Below are 8,142 nucleotides of genomic sequence, written 5' to 3'. Positions count from 1 at the left end.
ATATAGTGCCCATTATTTGGGCACTCTCTGAAGCCTGTCCCCACAAAAGAAGTAGAATAGGAAACATGTTTTGAACACACAAAGATATGAACATAATCCTTTAAGAACTAAACACCCAAAGCTGTCTGACTCCATAGGCCCATTTGCCAGTGTTATTCTTTAGGCCTGGTGTCGGAACAATTAAGTGGCAGAAGCTTTATGGCAGTGACTCATCCACGTTTATTGGAGACATACTTCAATGTGTAGGGAAGGGAGATTCCTTCTTGTGGTGTGTACACTCATCCCATTTTCACTCCGTTAAAGCTGCAGATCTGTTTGGCTAGAGACAACAGCAGGGCAAAATAAGTGTTTAAGAGATGAGAAGAAATATTATTCTTAAATCACTTTCTGGTTTCTGAAGAGATTTTATATCTTCTAGCCTGAAGAATTTTTTTAAACAGCCTTACAGTAGAAATGTTGCCAAGAAGTGGTTCTTGAATAGAAACTGAGAAATAAAGAAGCCAGACACAGGAATTGGATGAAATAAAGGGCCATTAATTGATCTATTTATATATGAACCTGGGGCTATTTGCTAAAGTAGTAAGGATTAGGCTGGGGGACAGGTATAGTTTTTTGACCACCTTTTCAGCCCACCATACTTGATTCCAAATAGCACTCTAATACTTTGAGTTTCAGCTGATCATACTGGAAGGCCAGCCCCAAAGTCCACCCTCCAAGCTACAGAACTTTTTAATACAGAGGAAATTCCATCCCCAGGTGAGCTTCAAGGGCAGCCTCCTTCATTGCCCTCTAGCTACATAACCTAGTGTGATCTTTCCAGAAGACACCCTTCACCCAAAGAGGGTGCTGAGGTGTACACCATTGGCTTTTTGCCACCCTCCTCATGAAAACCAGCTGTGAAACCTATTTATAGACACCATTTTCTAACTCCAACAAATTAAATGTGGGGTAATGAAAAACCTGAAAATGGGGGGGGGGGGGATTTATTCACATTGCATTGATAACATCTTTATCCAGTCCTGCCACTTTTCTAGTTGGTGTGGCCTTGCTATAGAAAATCACTCTGAATCAAGTTATCTGGATTCAATAATTGTCCCATAGAAAAAGACAGCATTTCAGCATTCCTCATTGGCAGACTTCTATGGAAAGTGTGCGTGGAACTGCCATCTGGCAAAATTGTGTCCCCCCCCCCCGCCCCCATATCATTCATTGCCTATGTACAATTCCTTTTTAGAGATTGGGGTTTTTTGTACTATTTGACTGCTCTGTTGGATAATTTAACTCCAGAAAAAAATGATTTTTTGCTGAGGAATGTTGGCAATAGAGTTTCTTGTAATGTGACCTGTTTTACTATTGCAGCGAGAAAGATTTGAGAGGGCTTGGTGAAACCCATCAGCCATATTCTAAATTATTTTTCCCAGTGTGGTATCCCAGAAGGATACTATTAACAAACAGTTCAAAATTTGTCAATTTCTGTCTCCTGCGGTTGGTTATTCTTTCATTGTTTGTAGTTCCAGTAATGTTAGGGCAGACATTTATAGTACTGTCTTCCACATGAATTAATAGTCAGACATATTATGCTCAAGGGACAAGGTGTTCCTTATATCAAATACTGGTGTGTCATATCTTAAGAACCTAAAATTTGTCCTATAGTTCAAGCCAAAATATGACTAGTGAAACATTCTGTGTCTAAAAGATGCCCATTGGAAACTACCCCCCAAACATAAGAAGGGCATCTACAAATGTTTATCTGCATCATTTGAAGATGCCCAGAAGAAGAATGCCTTTAAATAGAAGCTTGAGAATCAACTGGATGTGAGTTCCAACTAGATTAAACTCAATGAAGTCAATGAAACTTTAAATAATCAATATTATCACTGAGGAATGAAAGTTGGGAAAAATATGACAGACTGTGATATTGGGGAGGAAGTATTAAAAAGTTAAAATTAAAAATTCTCCTCTGGGTGAGATTTCTTTTTTGTAACTGCTAGGAATTAAATTTATTGTCACATAGTGACTTGATTTATTTATAACATCTCTGCAGTAAAGGTATCTTTCAACTTCAAATAAAAGAGAATTTTTAAAGAATGACTATTTCAGCCAGATTCAGAATATAGCACCTGGCTTTCTAGTTAGATTGTTCTTCTTCTTCTATACCAACACATATACCATTTTTCTTCTTCTGAAAGTGCAGTGAGTAGTTTTATAGTCTCATTTTTTTGCAAAAAATAAAATAAAAATACGATGATTTAATTCTTTTCTTACTTCAGGGCATCTGAAAAGGAACTGTATGACTTAAAATTATTAAACCACTTCTCAAGCAAGTTGCAAATGATGATAATTACTGCTTTAACTGGATGTAAATGATAAAGTAAGGTAATGCTCAAAATCTTGCAAGGTTGACTCCAGCAGTACATGGAGTGAGAGTTGCAGATATACAAACTGGGTTTAGCTAAGGCAGAGGAACAAGAGACTAAACTGCTGGATAATGGGGGAAGGTAGGGAGTTTCAGCTATTTGCCCTTGACTGTGTGGATCATAATAAATTGTGGCAAGTTCTTGGTGGTATGGGGATCACCTTGGCCTGTCTCCTGAGGAATCTGTATAACGACCAAGAGCAACAGTCAGAACAGGCCACGGAACAACAGACTGGCTCAGGATTGGGAAAGGAGAACGGCAGGGCTGTATACTCTCACCCTACCTATTCAACTTGTACGCAGAACACATCATGCGACGTGCGGGGCTTGATGAATCCAAGGCTGGAGTTAAAACTGCTGGAAGAAACATCAACCTTAGGTATGCAGATGATACCACTTTGATGGCTGAAAGCAAGGAGGAGCTGAGGATCCTTATAACCAAGGTGAAAGAAGGAAGTACAAAATCTGGGTTGCAGTTAAACATCAAGAAAACCAAAATTATGGCAACCAGACTGACTGATAACTGGCAAATAGAGGGAAAAAAATGGAGGCAGCGACAAACTTTGTATTTCTAGGCTCAAAGATTACTGCAGACTTAGACTGCAGCCAGGAAATCAGAAGACTTAAGGAGGAGAGCAATGACCAATCTCGATAAAATAGTGAAGAGTAGAGACATGAGGTCCATGAGGTCACAAAGAGTCAGAAGCTACTGAAGGAATAAACAACAATAACAGAGACATCACACTGGCAATGAAGGCCTCATAGTTAAAGCAGTGGTATTCCCCATAGTAACCTATGAATGCGAGAGCTGGACCATAAGGAAGGCTGAGTGAAGGAAGATAGATGCTTTTGAACTCTGGTGCTGGAGGAAAATCCTGAGAGTGCCTTGGACCGCAAGAAGATCCAACCAGTCCATATTCCAGGAAATAAAGCCCGACTGCTCACTGGAGGGAAGGATATTAGAGGCAAAGATGAAGTACTTTGGTCACATAATTAGAAGACAGAAAGCCTGGAGATGATGATGCTGGGAAAAATGGAAGGTAAAAGGAAGAGGGGCTAACCAAGGGTAAGATGGATGGATATTATCCTTGAAGTGACTGGCTTGACCTTGAAGGAGCTGGGGGTGGCCACGGTAAACAAGAAGCTCTGTCGTGGGCTGGTCCATGAGGTCACGAAGAGTCGGAAGAGACTGAATGAACAAATAAACAACAATAAATGATAAAATCTCTCACTGGATTGAATAACCATGATAAAATTGTTAGTGTTCTGAGATTTTTTTGTGATATAAAATGATGTAGTGGTATGAAAACTGACTAAATATTTAAATGGAAGTACACAGGCACTACTTGTTGCTGCTCTTACCTGCTATAGATGAATCAATAGTTTGTTCAGATTTCAAAAGGAAAGGGCTATGAAAGCTGATCGAAATTAATATTATGAAGCTAAAATACTGATGTTGAAAGAGTGACACATCTCTGGATTGGACCAAGGCTTACGAATTAAAGGATTGACTTGTTTGACAGGTCTGTGTATATATACTTTTCCATATTTCATTATGATGAAACCTATGGTCGGTCAAATGGAGCAGCACCGACTTTATGGGAAAATACCACAGTTTTAATTATTGCTCTGAATTATGTAACTCTCTGGCACTAGATTGTTGCAGCTTTATCCATGGGTGTACTTATCTGTTACTTTTTTGGACTGTAATTCACAAAGTAGAATTCTCCCAGCTAGCATAGCCATGTGGGGATATATTTTTTTTTTTGCAAATTCTGACCACCTCATGCATTATATTCCTGGGAAACAGTCAGATCCCTTCTCATGGAAACAGTTTTTCAATGTGATCAAGCCCATAGCAAGCAGAAATTGAAATCGTAGCCTAGTGAAATCTCTCTCCTTGCCTTTCCGCCCCTGTATGGGACTTTCACGAAGGAAGAGGGAAGATTTTCCTTCCCTCCTGTAACCTGCTCCAAGCTGTGACAGCTGAGCTTGCCAGATAAATTGCAAAATTTCTTTTGATTTAGTTTCCCTTTGTGGCAGCACATTTCAAGTATGTGAATCTGCAACTTGGGGTTTCTCACTGTGGAAATTGAAAATGAAAAATAAATGTAAAGTCCTTTTTCATTCTGCATGGCTTCACTGTAGTTAGGTGACTGGAAATCAAGAATGTCAGAGTTCCCATATTTTCAACACGACTCACCTTAGATTGGGGTGGGAATTGTGCAGGTCTTTGGATGTTTTTGAACTGGAATTCCCAGCAGCCCTGGCCACCACAGACATTTGGGAAGAAAGCTGGAAGACCACTTTATTTTCCAAGCGAAGCTCATATCTGGCGGTCTTGGTTCAACATTGGTTCAACTTTTGTAGGCCTTTGTTTTTTATTCCCATTGCATGACTGCACAACTTTCATACATGATTTCTCCCTGTCATTTAAAATGACAATTTATTTATTTATATATTTATTTCCATCATTTCTATGCCTCCCTTCTCATCCGAAGGGACTCAGGGCGGCTCACAATCTGGCAAAATTCAATGCCAGTACACATCCTTGAATTTCAAGGATAGATTTATATACATGATATGTTGCATGCACATGGATCCTGCAAATTTTCCAGTGCTTAAGAAATTACTACAACTCTTTTTTGCAATTGACACTTTTGTATGCCATCAATAGGAGTATAGTGTCTAGATCCAGGGAAGTCATGCCACCCCTCTATTCTGCCTTGGTCACACCACACCTGGAATACTGTGTCCAGTTCTAGGCACCGCAGTTGAAGGGAGATGTTGACAAGCTGGAAAGCGTCCAGAGGAGGGCGACTAAAATAATCAAGGGTCTGGAGAAAAAGCCCTGTGAGGAGAGGCTTAAAGAGCTGGGCATGTTTAGCCTGCAGAATAGAAGGCTGAGAGGAGACATGATAGCCATGTATCAATATGTGAGGGGAAGTCATAGGGAGGAGGGAGCAAGCTTATTTTCTGCTGCCCTGGAGACTAGGATGCAGAACAATGGCTGTAAACTACAGGAAAGGAGATTTCACCTGAACATCAGGAAGAACTTCTTCACTGTGAGAGCTGTTCGGCAGTGGAACTCTCTGCCCTGGACTGTGGTGGAGGCTCCTTCTTTGGAGGCTTTTAAGCCGAGGTTGGATGACCATCTGTCGGGGGTGCTGTGAATACAATTTCCTGCTTCTTGGCAAGGGGTTGGACTGGATGGCCCATGAGGTCTCTTCCAACTCTATGATTCTATGAACAAAGAATTCTTAAGTAGTTTGGCTTATTGAGTAGAAGGCAGTGTGTTAGTTCATACAGACTGAGCAATGAGAGTATTCATCAAGCAAATATAGATCTTCTCTTTGATATTTGTTTATTGTTGGTCCTGAACACAGCACGCTGCCTGGCTTTCATCTCAAAAGACTAACTGAGGATGAGAAAATCTCTTGTTTGAGTTTCTCTGAATCCCATCTGCATTTTTACTTCTACCTTGATTTTGTTCATTTTTCTATGTGCATTTTTTAAAATACACCCCCTTGCATATTTATTCATGTAGTTCGCCTGATTTGTACAATATGTTTGCAACTCCATTGACCAAAGTTCACCTGTGTAGTTGTTAAAGAAGTCCATTTTAGCTTTGTGGACTTTAGAATACATGCATTGTTTTGTGCACACTGTTTTTCTCCAATGTGCATAGCACTTAAGCCTCACTCGTGTGAATTTCTCAAGATCAGATGGGTAGATGGCCTTGATAGATACCATCCTAGCCCAGGTAGTTAATTCCTCTGCTAAACAGACCTGTGACCTTTAGCAATTCTGCAGGGGATATTGCAGATATATTGAAGATAATCCCCAAAAGGCAAACTACTTGTGTCCCAAGTCTTCATCTTCCTTTGCTCTGTCCTCCTCTGCTTCTAGTTACCATAACTGTCTATATGCTATGATACTATTAGTGCATTTATTTTGGGCACCACTTTTCCAACTTTTACCTGTAGCACTACAAATTGTAATACTTGTTTTAAAATGGCATTTGTCTTCTCTGTGAATTTTTGTACTGTTACAGCCAGTCCCCTCTGACTTTTTTTTTCAGAATCCATTTTATTTAAGGTTCAGATTTGTTTACTCTGCCCTTTTCCTTTTCCTCTTGAACATTATTTTAACACCACATGGTAATAGTGAGTCAATAATATTTATAGGTCAAGCTGAACTGTTCTCCTTGGGATTCTTTCTATGGTAGAAATCTGTATGAATCTAATGTTATATGTTTCCTACCAATGGAATTACTATTTCTATTATTTCTTTTTCTGCCAGGGTACTCAAATAACACATATTTTTCTTGTGATTGTGAAGTACCTCATGATTTTTGTCTTTAATCTTTATTTTTTGAATACACCTCCTAGACCATATGTTACTGAACTACAACTACCAACAACCTACCCTTCATAGTATATTGGGAGGAATGCTGGGAATGTACCAACAGCTGGAAGGCCACACAAATTTCACCCCTGTATTAGATCCAGGACTTAAATATAGGACTTCATCAGACGTGTTGCAGAAAGGGTGTGTATGGGGGATCATCTTCTTAGAAAAGTGGATCATCCCCTCCGATTTAAAAGACACAATTTTGTTTTACAAACCCCATTGGAAACGTTATGTTCTCTGGCCTTCTCCTGTTCTGTCCCACATTCTGAACCATCATACAAGCAAGTGCAATCCCCACACACTCCCTATTTTGTTTAAAACAGGGAAAACTTCAATATCATAGAAAAACAAAATTAAAAAGCTAGCTATAGCACAGTTTCAAAAGCCAAGATTATTATAGACTCATCCCATTTATTGGGGGCGGGGGGGGGGGGGGGGAGAGTGGGGGCATTTTAAGCCTCTTTGCCATGATCTGTCCTTCCTATTCCTTCCAGTTCTGGATTAGTCCAGCACTATTGTAAACCCCTTTGCCATGATCTGTTCCTCTCATGCCTTCCCACCCTGAATTAGTGCTATTTTAGACCCCTTTGCCATGATTTGTCCTCCCTTTGAATCCCTCCATTTTTAATACTCCTTTTGCTGGAATCTTCCCTCCACTCTTAATACTCTTTTCATAGTTAAAATCATAAGTTTGGGCACCAATGTGACATAAGCACTTATAAACGTATGTTCAAATTTAAGGGATTTAAGGTTATTATAAATTGTTTCCGAACTTTCATAGGCACTACAACTTCCTATAAAAGCTAGCAGTAGCATAATTTTGAAAACCAAGATTACTATGAAGGAGAAATGACAGGAAAAACCGAGTGATGATATCTTAAATTTTTGGTATTTCTAATGATTAAATTAATTTTAAAAAATGCCATGCCAGGCTCATGAAGCAGGATTCTGGGAGAGAAATGTCAATGCCTGGTAGAAGACCACCCATAAGAACACCCATTGCTCCATATCACTGGATTGAACAGCATGGGCAATTTGGCAGATCCCATCGCATGTGTTTCCATCAGGAGCTCAGAAGATGATTTCTCATCATCTCCTGTGTGCCCCCTTTTGTCTACACTTTTACTACATTTCAGGGACAAAATGCAATAGATAACCTGAATTTTTATGTTTTGTAAAGGGCTCCTTGGCACATCATTGCTGAAATGTCTTAGAAGTGTGTGGAAATGGGGGAGGACTTGTGTCTCCTTAGTCAAAACATGTTTTTTGGGGTGTGTTTTGATCTTTTACTTAATTTTGCCAAACCTTGGATA

The sequence above is a fragment of the Anolis carolinensis genome, chromosome 2 (genome assembly GCF_035594765.1).
Source record: "Anolis carolinensis isolate JA03-04 chromosome 2, rAnoCar3.1.pri, whole genome shotgun sequence".
NCBI classification, from domain to species: Eukaryota; Metazoa; Chordata; class Lepidosauria; order Squamata; family Dactyloidae; genus Anolis; species Anolis carolinensis.
The sequence above is the reverse complement of the archived record's forward strand: the minus strand, read 5'-3'. Positions refer to the sequence as shown.